Consider the following 13,046-nt stretch of genomic DNA (forward strand, 5'->3'; position numbering starts at 1 on the left):
GCTTAGCGTGTTCTCTCTGTCCTCACTTCCCCTTCTGCTTCCTGACTTCCTACACAGTCCACCACACAAAGGCAAACTCCAAAAGATGGAGTTAGGAAATGCCACGAGTGAATTTCATTGGAAGCTTGCGGTGGGAGAAACATTTTATTTGGATCAGGCCAGCTTTGTAGAAAGTCTAGYGGCAAACCACAGGCCACATCGAGTCTTCAAGGAGCAGTGGAGTAGCAGGCTTACAGTCAAAACCATCAGCCCCATGTAAACCAAGGYTTCCCTTTGAAAAACACAGCTCTGCCAGTAATTTTCCCTGTGGAGCAGGCAGTGGAAGCTGTGCTGGCTGCTGGGGCTGCTGTGGTCGTGCTGCTCTGCAGGGAGAGGGAGCGGAAAGCTTGGAGAACTTGCAGCTTCTGCCCCAAAGCAGCTTAGCTCCCATTTCCCAGGTGATGTGACCAGCCTGGAACAACAGAAAGATTTCAGTGGGTGCAATGTGATTAACAAATTAAAGTTCATGACAGAAGACAAGTTTGGAGTGGGGTATAAGCAAAATGSTTGAGAGGAATAGAGTGCAGTAACAGTCTGCATTCCGCTCCTTGAGCATGTGCGGGCAGTGAGACCACAGCACTGAGGAGCAGACACTGCCTTCTTCCCTTCTCACACGCACTTCTGGCCCCTTCCTCAGTCAGGTCTTATTAAATAAGGGAATTGATGTGTTATTCTACTGAGTTAAATGCTATTAAACTCAGCCCCCATGGAGTAAAATAAATAATGTGGCATTTGTTTTCTCAAGGAGGAAGATCAGATACTTTAACTGTACTAGACTCCTGTCCAGTGTCCAATTCCAATTCCTAATGGAAGTATTGGGAAGACTTCTACTGATTTTCAGCAGAAGCACATTATGCCCATTAATTAACAATGTACCCAKTCTGAAGTGCCAGGTGAAATTTAGGAGTTTCTGGTTTAAAATGTCACTTAACACCAGGAAGAGTTAGTCTAGAAAAATACAGAGAAGCTCTAGCTTCCCAACAGCAAAGTCAGTGGGGGAGAAGAGTATCCAAGAATATATAATCCACATGTTTGAGCCATGCTTATACTGGTTTTGGAGTATGACACCTGCCAAAGGTTCATGTTCCTCTGAAGGAAGGAATGTTCTGCAAGCTACTTTGTCTAAAAMGATGCAAGAGGGCTTTGATGGAGGCAATTGAAGGCAAAATGTGGAAATTTTTGCTGTGGTTTAGGTGGGGAAAGGTGGCTTTAAAGAAGAAACATTGCTATCTTGATGTTTGAGAGAAAGGAAACAATCAATACATTTGTGATTGTGTGACACCCACTTTAACTGTTTTGGACATTGCTTCTCCTCATGCTGCATTTAAAAATTCTGATGTTGTATGGTCTGTAATAAAATGCATTACAAAACTGATGATATGATCCTTCTTGCTAATAGGAGGCAGTTTATTTTATTACCATCCATTAAGCAGAGCAATTGTAGCTGCTCCTTTAGTCAAGGGAAGCATTTCCTAGAAATGGATCTTAGCTGACTTTCTGGAAAAGCAGTATAAGAAAGATTAAAAACCAACTTTGCTTCCTTTTACATTCCACATCACCTCTAAGTTTTCTTCTTTCAGCAGTGTCAAAAGATCCTGGAAGTGATACATAAAGTGAATTTATGGAGTTTTCCTGTTTGCAACATCATATTAACSCTTAAGGACTTGCATAATTCCACCAGGCACAGCACCTGGGACAGCCTCCCCTGACTGAGATAAAAYCCACTTAGTGAAGGACCATTTCCCCTCTCTTATTTCCCTGGGAAGCACTTAGCATAGATCACAGAAACCAAGTGCTATATATACAATCACCTCCCGGATTCCATGTGAGTTATTGGAGTAGAAGTTGCTGTAAGAGGGATGTGTCCCAGAGAGGGAGAATGGGAAACCAATGAGGAGAGTACCAAGAASGTGTCAGAAGAACCTGTCCTATGTGAAATGAATACAAAACAAAGGAATTCTGTGGAGGTGGTTGATTATGAGTGGGGAGGAGGCAGGAAGCACATTAAGAGGGCACAGAACCACAGTCAAGGTTAATAATGAGAGCACATATGAAGTASATATGCCCCATGTGCTGTTTGACTGTGAAAAGGATTTGTTACYGAATGAATGGTATTTAACAGTAATAATCGTACAGGCATAATAACCATGGATTAGACATGGATTTTTATAGAGGATTTAGATTTCATTTAAGTTACGTGAACACTGCACTGGTGTGCAGAACTCAGCATGCCCCGGATTTTCCATCTAAGTACTTACACCGTRGATATCACAAGAGCACAGTGAGTGAGCGTCGCAGTAAGGAGCTTTCCTGCAGATTTTGAACACAGGGGCTGTTGTTAGACCTAAGGTAAGCTCCATAAGACTTCTGCAATTAAAGGAGTCAATGAGCTTAGTGTCATCAGCAGAGACATTTGACCGAGAGTCTAGTGAGGCTCATTTAAGCATGTTTCTGTCATCCTTAGCCTATTTCAAGTGTCTGTGCAGGGAAGGGACAGGGCCTTGGGGTACAGMTACTGGCTGGGAAAGGCACTGAAGTGGTTCTCTGTGTTTGTGAACATGCATGTGTTTGCAGAAAGCCTTACAAGCAGAGCGACCAAGAATTCACTGCTGAGCATAAATGAAACCTCTTACCCATAATTGCAGAAAAAGAGCTCTCAGAGGACCAAGTTGTTTGTGGTTCCTGCCCCTCTCAGCCCAAAGCAAATGCTTCTCTCTTCAGGTGAAACAACACAGTTTCAGGCTAGTGTTAGCTGTGTCCCTCATCTAATTGCGTTTGGGTGCTTGAGGTCTCYCTGAGTTCTCTGCTAAAAAGACAGAGGCCTGGTCTTGTAAAGCAGAGAAATGCTGCTTTACAGTGAAGGACTCAAGGTCTGTCCCAGAGCTTCCACTGACAGCATGAGTGAGCTGGGACAGTGTGACATTCCCTGGTGTCAGCTACTGGCTCTGGCTCCAGCCCTGCTGATGGCAGGGCCAGCTGTGGCTTAGAGCACTTAGAGCAGCGAGAGCGTGCCTTTTTCTGTCCATGCTGGTGTCCCCCATCCCAGTGTTCCCATTATGTGAGTTCACATTTGCAGCGTTAGGTGCAGCCTGATWTGCCAGGGCTTGCAATTGTCCCAATATAAAAATAACGAGCTTTGAAACCAATTCCTGACACAATTGGTTCTTATTTTTATTGTCTAGGATAAATATGCAGAACTCTACATTTATGGATCTGGGTAGACATTGCTCAAGAGTCTTTGATTTTAGTCAAAGTATTTTAAATTGCCTTAACATCTTTGTCTTTTTTTCATGCAATGGGCTCTTGAACAGAGCACGTAGTGTCTGTTCTCTCCTGAAACCTTGTTTCCAAATCTGGCATCTTCTCTCCCATGCTGCCAATGAAAAATGCTTTATTTTATAATCTGAAGTTTCCCTTAGCATATGGTGCCTTTTTTTTGCTATAGAGATTCTCACTAGACAACTGTTCATAAAATSAGGCTTGGGATGCCAATGTTGGGAAGGAGAGTCAGAAATCAGCCTAAATAAGCTGCCATGTGGATAGAAGGTCATCATCTCATCCCMTGTTTTGTACTTAAACTCTGAAAATAAAACAGAGAGCAGGCCCCATGTTCAACATGAAGTATTTGCTCTGACGCAGCGTTCCTAACACCAGGCAGAACATAGAAAATAAGTGCAGATAGGTCCCTAAATTATTGAATTGGCAGACACCATCTTACCATACCAGATCATAAAATGCTGGAAACATGATTATATAGGTGATATGGAAAGGAGGCTTGAATTGAGACTTAGCTGGGTGCATAAATGATGAATAGTTGAGTGAGTTTTTGTATGACATCTAACACAGTGAGGTCCTGAATCTGACTGGAATTTTGGTTATTTCCAACAAAGAAATTCRGATTGGCAGTTAAAAATGGCCCCTGGAGATTTAAGGATATGAAAACATTTCTATGGAATACAGCTGTATATCCACACAGGATTTGGGTTGCTTTGGCATATCCTGGGAATATTCTGCTTCACTTAAGCTGTTTTGAGCAGTAAGTCTTCTGATAGCATCAATCAAGGGCACACAAAGGATCAACACAGGAAGTTCATATCAAAGGGGGAAACTGTACATGTATTCTCAAAAATCTGTGTATTTCCGCAGATGAACCTCTGCCAGCTGTAATCACTTTTATTTAATTACTTCACACTTCCTAGAACAAAGGAGGCTCTAATAAACAGGTGAGAATTGAAAGCATGTAGCAATAACTCTATTGTGGGAGGGTTTAATTAATTTTCAGTGTTTATTCAAATGCATTCTTTATCATGTTTCTTTTYTGTAGCATTTTAAAATAATTGAATTTTTGCTACCGAGTGCTGCTTCTGCTTTGTCTTGAAGCACATCAGTGCTTGCTGTCATGGGTAAGGCAGTATGAGGTGTTCYGATGCAGCTGAATAAACAGTATGATGTTCTGAATACATCTTTACTGATTTTTTTTATTTTTTTTTTGGAAGCTCAGTGGTGGCATAACAGGCTCATGGATTTCCCACATTGCTGCATTTACCTGGTCTCAGATTTATTTTTTTTAACAAAGCAAACAAAAGAACAAAGTTTACCTAGAAGCCCAGAAAAACATTATAACAAGGGATGACTGTGCACAGAGCATGTGTTGRCAGTTGCTTGTGATGCTGTGAGCATAGATGTCATGTGCTAAAGAGATTTCATGTGGGATCAGCACCTTCCATTTTGGAAAGCTCTGAGAGTGGCAGCTGAACTGTGTCAAATCTGCCATTTCCCTCACCTAGTTATGGACACAAAAAATCATTGGGGAACTGTGAGGGTAAATCCTCTTCAGCATCTGAAACAATAAATTACTTGCAAACCCCTTCATTTTTAAGAGGCAGGTGAGACCTGCACAGGCTGCATCTCCCTGTTCAGGAACCTGAGTGCTGGGATTTGCAGCCTTTGCAGGCTGCAGCTCTGAATTAAAGATGCATCTGCTCGCTTTAATTGGAAGTTGCCTCCTGACAGGTTGCTAGTGCCATCCACAATTTGTTACCCCCAATCTAAAGTGAAGAGTTGTTGGAGTGGGAAGTAATCGTGGTGAGCTCTGTGGGAAGCATTCATTACTTTGACCACTGCTGGTCATCTGTAGAAAAAAGAAAACCCAAAACAAAACAGATTTTTTTCAAGATCAGGAGATCACTATAKAAGTTTTAAACTTTGCTTAAAGCATAGAGCTCATTTCTGCTAATTGGACTGTAAAAGAAAAGRTCTTCATTATTAGTGATGCTGCAAAGGAGCTTGCAGCTTTTTCACTGGGTCAAGCTGGTATCCTGCTACTTTCCTACTTATCAGTCAAGACCACGGGGTGTCCTTGTGTGCCAGCAGCATTGTGGGCATTTGCTTTCAGCCTTTCCATCCATCAGTGGAAAGCTTGGGGASAAAGCTAATAACTACAGGACAAATTCACAAGTACCAACCAACTGCTTTGTGCTGCTCCTACAACTGAAAGTGGCTGCAAACCCCATTTTGTCATCTGGTTTGAGGTGTGTGGGATTGCCTTGCCTGCTGAGCAGAGCAATCCTGGGATCGGGATAAATATATATATCAGAAATTCTCGTCCTTGTGGCTGTTATTCTCATGGTGACTGTCACCTTCCACTGCTGTGACCATTTCTTTCTCTGGGGAAAAGTGGGCCAGGACCYTTTTGAAGCCTCCCATTGGTATTTCTGTTTTCTCCTGCAACAAGTTTGCTGCTCGTTCAACAGCTCTGAGAGTGCAAACTTCCTCCCTTAACACTTCCTTGACCCCAGTTCAGATTCCAGAGGCATAGCACATAAGAATCTTCTGATGGCATTTTTATCTAATTTTTCAGATGGGGACAGCTGTCCATCAGGAAGGGCAGTCATCTGCCAGACACTTATTTCTGTTGAGCTGGATTGGCTTTGGAGCAGCAAAATGAAATGGATGCAAAGTTCAAAGCTAAAAACTGCGAATTAAAAACCACAGGGGTTTACTGCCTTGCCTCCTGTTGCACAGGAAGCCTGTCCTGCAGTGGGAGTCCCGATCTGATGTGTAAAATAAATACCTCARTGCTTTCCTTCTTTCTGTATTAATTCATTCTGCCCTGTGCTGCCAAATCCGGTGGGGYTTTTCCTTTTATTGGCAGATAAATATGCTTCCTCCACAGCACTTGGAATTGAACCTGATCTTTTCTCTGGGAATGTGAAAACAATAACAACGCCTCACTCCAGTGCTGCACTCGGGATGAGGAAGAGCTGCGCGTTTTCTTCATGCTGAGTGTGCCCTATAGCACATTTGGAGCATTTGGGGCTGCTCTCTGTCCCATTTGCACTGGGGCATCCAGCCCACTCGTGACCTCTCAGTGTGACAGGGCACAGAATCACCCAGTGCTGCCGTAATTCCTGCTYGCTGTTTCCAGGCTCTGGCAGCAGCGGCCCCGTCCAGCCGGGACTGTGAGGAAGCGGCTCCGCTGCTGCTGGAACTGGAACACGCTGTGCTCTGCTATTTGGAGTTTCCTGCTGGATACGCAGTTACTATTCCTCTTGCTTCCTCCATGAACATTAGAATGGGTCCAAAAATAATTGAAGGCAGTATGTTCTGATGGAATATTTTTGCATTTATAGAAATTTCCTCTTTCTTTCACTTGCCAATTGATAGGGAGCAGTTTGAGACTGTTTCARCATCTCTAACTTGGCACCTCTGGGAGGCACAGGAATACTTCCCTGATCAGTATGGCACAAAAAAGAGTTTTGGCACCTGAATACAGATTTAAAACTTATTTTTTTAAAGATGATTACAGCATGTTTTAACCACAAAGTTCTGCTTTAGCTAATGAAGATGAGAAGATTCAAATGCTCTAAAGGGCAACAAAGCTCACACATCTAGAAAAAGAGAAGAAAGCTGCTTTTTAAAAAATTACTGCTTTGATCCTCAAAAAGGTTAGGTGATAAGAGACTAGCTGTCGGGAAATAATGTAATTAAACTGTACATGAGGTCCACAGACTTATTGTGCAGCATCTTTCAGAKGTAGCCATGTGATTATTTCTAAATTAATGTCTTCCTGGCCTGGCTGAAATGCTTTCAATGGCCCACACTTGGCAGAGCTTAGGGTCTTAAAATTGTGGCTTAAATTACCCTTCATATCTATTTATAGGGAACAGATAAAGGTGGGTGTACAGCTGAGAGGTTGCCTTCTCAGGAGCTGGTGATGGTTGAAGAGGAATAGCCAGGAGCATGGTTTGTAGATAGTTTCCAGAAGTATTGGTGTAATTTTAAACCAGGTCACCCTGATTTTCCTTCTTACAAATTATGCATSTTATAGAAGCTAAYTYARAAATATTTTCTTGAAGCTTCATGTCTTGCAAGAKCTCTCTGTATTATTTGGCACCAGAGTCCTGGATGCCTCGTGTCCTGCACAGGTGCTGACGAGGTGTCACAGATGAAACAATTTCACGTTGAGGAATTTTGCTTGGTTTAAAGCTTATGAACACAAACTTCTGATCTTGATTTGAGTGTTGAAAGGAAAAAGCAGGACACAGTGCCATAAACACCTACTTTTCACMGGCTTAAATTTCCYTMWTTTTTTTCTTGGTTTAGACCCAGTTCATCAATTTTTTTTTTGCTAGGCTGGTGGGCAGTGGGGCATGTCAGGGATAATATTTGTGTAAGTTTGTTTCTGCTGCTGTTACAGCTATTCTCTGAATCTTAATTTTTTTCTGCTGTCTTTCCTTAGAGTTTCTGCTCTGACATGGGCCACTCGTCCCTCAGGTATGACCCCACAGTGGGTCTCCAGCCCTCTGCCACCATGATTTTCTTTCCCTAACAGCTTGTACCCAGGTGTTSTCTGGCTGATGGGTGTTTTGGCACCATGGTCAGGCTGTGGTGTGTGGTGGCTCTCCCTGGTGGGGCCTCCCCAGTGCCAGAGCTGGCAGGAATTGGCTGGTGGCAGCTCAGGACCCCTTGACATGTCACCTTGTGAGATCCAGGGGCAATGCCAAGGGGGCAGGGAGACCTCTGCCAGCTGCAGAGCCACCTGTGCCACCTCACCAGCTGCAGACACTGCCCTCCCAGCTCCACAGGTTTGCCAGAGCAAAGGGAAACATAGAACTGGTTTGTTCGTGGGATGGAAAAACAGCCACGGCACAGGGATAGCAGGGGCTGGGCACCCCAAAGCCCAGTGGACAGCTGAGATCCTCAGCTTTCCTTCTGTGCAGAGATCCCAGCACCAAGCATGGCAAGAGTTTAAAGCTGTGGTTACACCCCWGCTGTATCTGTGGGCCTCAGAAACCATGGTTTGGTAGGGGAAATGCCACCAGTCTGGTTCAAACCAATAAACATCTGTCTGGCTGTTTTGTTCTTAGTGGCAACTATTTGGAGTCACAGGAATGTCACACATTCAGTCAGGAAYAGAACCAGGGTCTATCWCAGGGTCACCAGACATCTACAGCATTTTCAACTSAATGAAAATTTCTTCTGAAAACTGATAGGAAGATCCCTCATCTGCAGGGGAAATTTTCATAATTTGCACTGTGTTTGCTATTCACATGACTGTTGTCTGTTTATACCTTGTAGTATTATATTTCCTATCCCACCAATGAATTCATTTCCGCTTAGACAGCAGGCAGTTGTCTGCAGATGATCTCTGCCCAGGAAAGGCCATTTCCATTTTAAGGAAGAGAAAATCCTTTCCAAGAATGCCTGAGTGTTTGATGTTACTAAGTGTGGTGGAAAGGTGCAGGATTTCAAAAAGCAAGCAAACAATGCAGATGTATAAAATACRCCCAGATGTCATTAGTCGTATTTATGCGTTCAGGATCTGTAATTTTCTCCCACCTTCAACTATAAAATTCTTGCTTCTCTATTCAACATTGTAGGAGTCACATGCCTTACTTTGTGCATGGCTGTGGCTTGATGTGTGTCAGGAAAAAAATACACAGATCTCTTACTCTGGCATTAGTAGGAACGTTCAGTGTGAGTATGTTGGAAATGGTGCTCTGCTATAAATACAAAGCTATTTGTCACGTCACACATCTCGCTAATTTTCTAGTGGGTTGACAGTTGGGCCCATTGTCTGGAATAATTTCATGTGCTGTAGCCTTACTTACTGTACTCTATGAATCATATACACAGATATTCATAATGGAAAAACTCTGTTCGTGCAGCATTGAGGTTTACACAAATACAGCTGTGGGTCTGAATCTTCAGCTGGTGTAAATTGGCCTCGTTGGAACTACACCAATTCATGCTGGCCCTGGACCACGCCGAACACATGTGAAAGGGAAAGATCTGGCAGAAGCATTGGCTTGTCCGTCATCATCTGTAAACATGAGACAAACACAACCTTGTATGTAGGCCCTGGCTTAGCAATGCATTTAGATATATGCAGAGTTCTATTTTAAAGCTACAAGTGCTTTGATTTRATTAAGGCTGTATTTATAGAGTGGCAATAGGAATTACAGCAGATTGGAATGTAAGGGTTTTTTTTTAATTTAAAGGTTTTCATAAAATTTGTTGATTCATGAAAAAGAATTAAATGCGCTATCAAAGTTTTCTTTAAGTCTGAAATTTATTCTGGAGCCATTGCACTCCTACCTGAGAGCAGCCATTTTCCTGATGACCCTCCAGRTGCCAGCCCACTGTCATGGCCTTGTGGGCACTGCTGGACATTAATGACCARCCTCAGTGCCAGCTTTGCCACAGCCCTGCTCTGCCTGGCCACAGGCTCTGCTGAGCCGCACGCTGATCCATCARCTCATTTTGTGGTGATTTGGGACCTCCCTCACTGCTGTGGASCTGTGCTGTGGTCATGGGGTTGCCTCTGAGCCTGGTGACCCTCACAGGGTCTGATCTTGACCTGCTGGTTGACTTCATAGCTTAAGCCTGGGCTTGTCACCAGAAATTGTTTAAATCTGGTTGCTGTCAGGTTYAAACCTCAGGGGCTGTGGGACAGGCTGTGGTTAATGAGGGCCTTGTTCTACTGCTGGGTCTTTGTTTCTGGCTCCTTTCCGTTAGGGAGCAGCCAGCCTGGACAGCCATCAGTCCTCTGTTCTGCTGAATTTAGCTTGGAGGCTCGAGTGGAGGATTTTTCTGTATTCCAGATAGGAGTCCTGATTCTTTAGAGTGTTGGCATTCCCCATGTGCTCTTTCACGGAGATGTTGCACTTGTGTTGGCCTTTCCCAGGCGTTTAGGTGGCCTAGACACATGGCTGGTTCAAATTAAAGTTGGTTTTGTTTCTAGTCCAGAGACATTATGTGAGTTTCTTAAATTGTCCCTTATAAAGTTAGCTCACATGCAAATCTTTCCTGGATCATGCCCTTGCATGTCAGTGTAGACTGTGTGTATACCGCAAATCTGTTGCACAGTATTCTTCTTTATTCAAATGCTGGCTCAAWTCAATTGCAAAAGATGTGAGAAATATGCCTTGATTTTTGTTTAATTGAGTTGTTGTGAATACTTGAACTCCCTTAATGAGATAGGAATAGATCTTGTAGCTGGAAACTTYGTAAACCTCAAGAGAGGGATTCTGGCAGTTACTGTTCTGTGTGTGTTATTATTTTGTTTATATTGTAGAAACATATAAAATGAACTTGCTTAGCCGTAGATGCTCTCAGAGTGAAACTTTCCACTTTCTGTTGTAGATTATTCAGTTTTAACACTGGCTGGACAGTTTTGAAAATACGAAATGCACATGGACTCTTAAATGGACCTCTTTTCAATAAGCCATGTATGCTTACCTTCAGCATTTCCCAACCTGTGAATCCTGGATATTAAGTTCCTTAGTAGTAGGTAAAGGTATTTAATAAAACAGGTTTATTGTTTGAAGACCTTAAGTGGCTACAGTGCTTGCCTTGAAAAAATTTTTGGGGGTTCACAAATCAGAAGAGATTGGAAAGCATAAATCTGCTAGGGATTTCACCTGATGTATAATTAGTGATCTACCCTCTCCTCAAATAAAGTCGAGGCGTTCTTTTAGATGAACGTTTTTCCTCCCTTTGCAAGCAGCATATGGAAGCAGAGTGAGAGAATGCATTTATGACTACCTGGATTTCAAAAGTCTGCCTCATATTTTCTCTAAGTGCTCTTGAACTTGCTCTTATTCAGAACATCACCCGAGTTGTGCTTGTCAGAGCAAATCACATAAACACTACTGGTCTTTGTCAGGATTTATGCAGGGAACTACCAAGAGAAAAGATAGTGCAGCAGAGCAGAAGGTACTGACGTTGATCCAGCAGCTGTTGCTCTCCCATTTCTGTATCTCCTTTTCTAGAGCTGATGCCAGAAGCACTGCACAAGTTATCCTAAATGATGTCAGCTGGAGTATTTCCAACCAAAAAAAAAACCAAACAAAAAAACCATTTTGCAAAGTCCTATTAGGATCATAGTTGGGATTGAAAGAGATCCACGAGCTACAAATGCAGGAAAGGCTGTGTATCTTAGGAAGCTTTAAAAGAGCTSTAGTAAAACAAAAGCAAGAGAGACAATGAGCCCACCTAGGCCACACTGGAAAAGGCTAAACACCTGGGAGAATTTTTTAACTTACMAGGAAATGTTGACCTAAAAGAAAATCTGTTTAAAGTGGACGTGAGCCTTGTGTAGACAAGAGAGTATGTGAAGAGTTCAGTAACAGGAGTAGAAAGWTTTTGGAACTGCTTGTCATAGAAGGAGCTGAACTGTAGCACTTCACTAGTTTTCAGGTGGAGCTTCATCCCTTTATGAAAGGAAATTTTATCCTGTGGTTAGCTGCCAAAAGCAGTGATTGGACTTGACCTGAATGTCCCTTTGGAACCATTTTCTTTCTGTGTATCCTATATTGTTCTTCAAAATGGTGTGGCTATAATGGTTATCATTCTGCCCTTAATTAACCATATGAGTTTGATATTTATGGCTCAAAACTTAGAGAGAAGGTGATTTGCTACAAGCCAGTTCATAATTAATTTCAGCCCTAGTATAGTGTTTGATAGACTCGGGATTTTTTATTTCCAGCATGTATAAACAATTTAATTAACAAATTTATTCAGTTTGCTGGCTGCCAAGGCCATGAGGGCTGTAATCCTCCCATCAATACCACTTGCATAGGGTGTGCTGCCAGCCATGTAGTGGGCACGTCAGCCTGTGGTGCTCTGCACCCCTTTGTTCAGAATCCAGTGCTAATGCTCCTCAGTGAGCTCTGACAAAAGCCAGAGAGCAGAGGTTTTTATCTGAAATGATGTTATAAATCTCATTTTAGCTGATGTAGAGCTGGACTGTGCACAGCCTGCATTCACGCTGTTCCATATCCGTGTGTTTCTTGTCTGTTCTCAAACAGCTGTTCTCACCCTGTACTCACTGGCCTGCCAGATGTTACAAATCCAGGGAAAATACAGAGTCACATTCTCCCTCTGTAGGACTTATTCATGACCAGCTTGAGACCTGCTGTTTGCTCTAACACTTAACCTGGATTTTCTAGTAACTCATCAACTGCGGTGACAAAACACGAGGTTAAGAACTCCTTGTTGCAGCAGGACTGATGCTGGAGATGTGATCTGATGCCCCAATCTCACATGAAGTTGCCTCAAGACCACGTGTATAATAATTACTGGTGCATATATGATCCCGAGTGACAGTCAGGCTAGATGCTTTAGCAATGCATGGCAAAGAGACCCTTTGGATCATTCTTAGTTCTTCTGACTCTCTCATAAAAGACTGATTTCCTTAATTAAATGTAGCACTTAAAATTCTTCAGCATATGCCTTTAATGTCCTTTATGTATTGTTAGAAACTGAAGTACAAGAGWTAATCACATTGAAAGTTTATCTTCTGTTTTAAGGGTGCTTAACCCCTCCCCCTGCTTCTCAGTCACTGGAAAACTCCTTAGTACTTAACTGGTCTCCAGATTATCTGCAGCAATGTGGAGAAGTGCCAGTCTGGGAGACATTGAGGACAGTTGGTTCACATGTTTTTAGTGATGTAATGTCCAATCTTAGTTACTCTGTGCTGCTGTTATGTGTAAATTCATGAC

General features: G+C 42.7%; 1 protein-coding gene across 8 annotated transcripts in view; it reads left to right on the plus strand.

The window, feature by feature from the left end:
• The window catches only part of KALRN (kalirin RhoGEF kinase), a 464,979-nt gene that overhangs the window by 199,448 nt on the left and 252,485 nt on the right, over positions 1–13,046 (plus strand). The window lies entirely within an intron of this gene.

This window comes from Malurus melanocephalus, unplaced genomic scaffold (assembly GCF_030028575.1).
Source record: "Malurus melanocephalus ecotype Western Australia unplaced genomic scaffold, MMel_1.1 scaffold_94, whole genome shotgun sequence".
NCBI lineage: Eukaryota > Metazoa > Chordata > Aves > Passeriformes > Maluridae > Malurus > Malurus melanocephalus.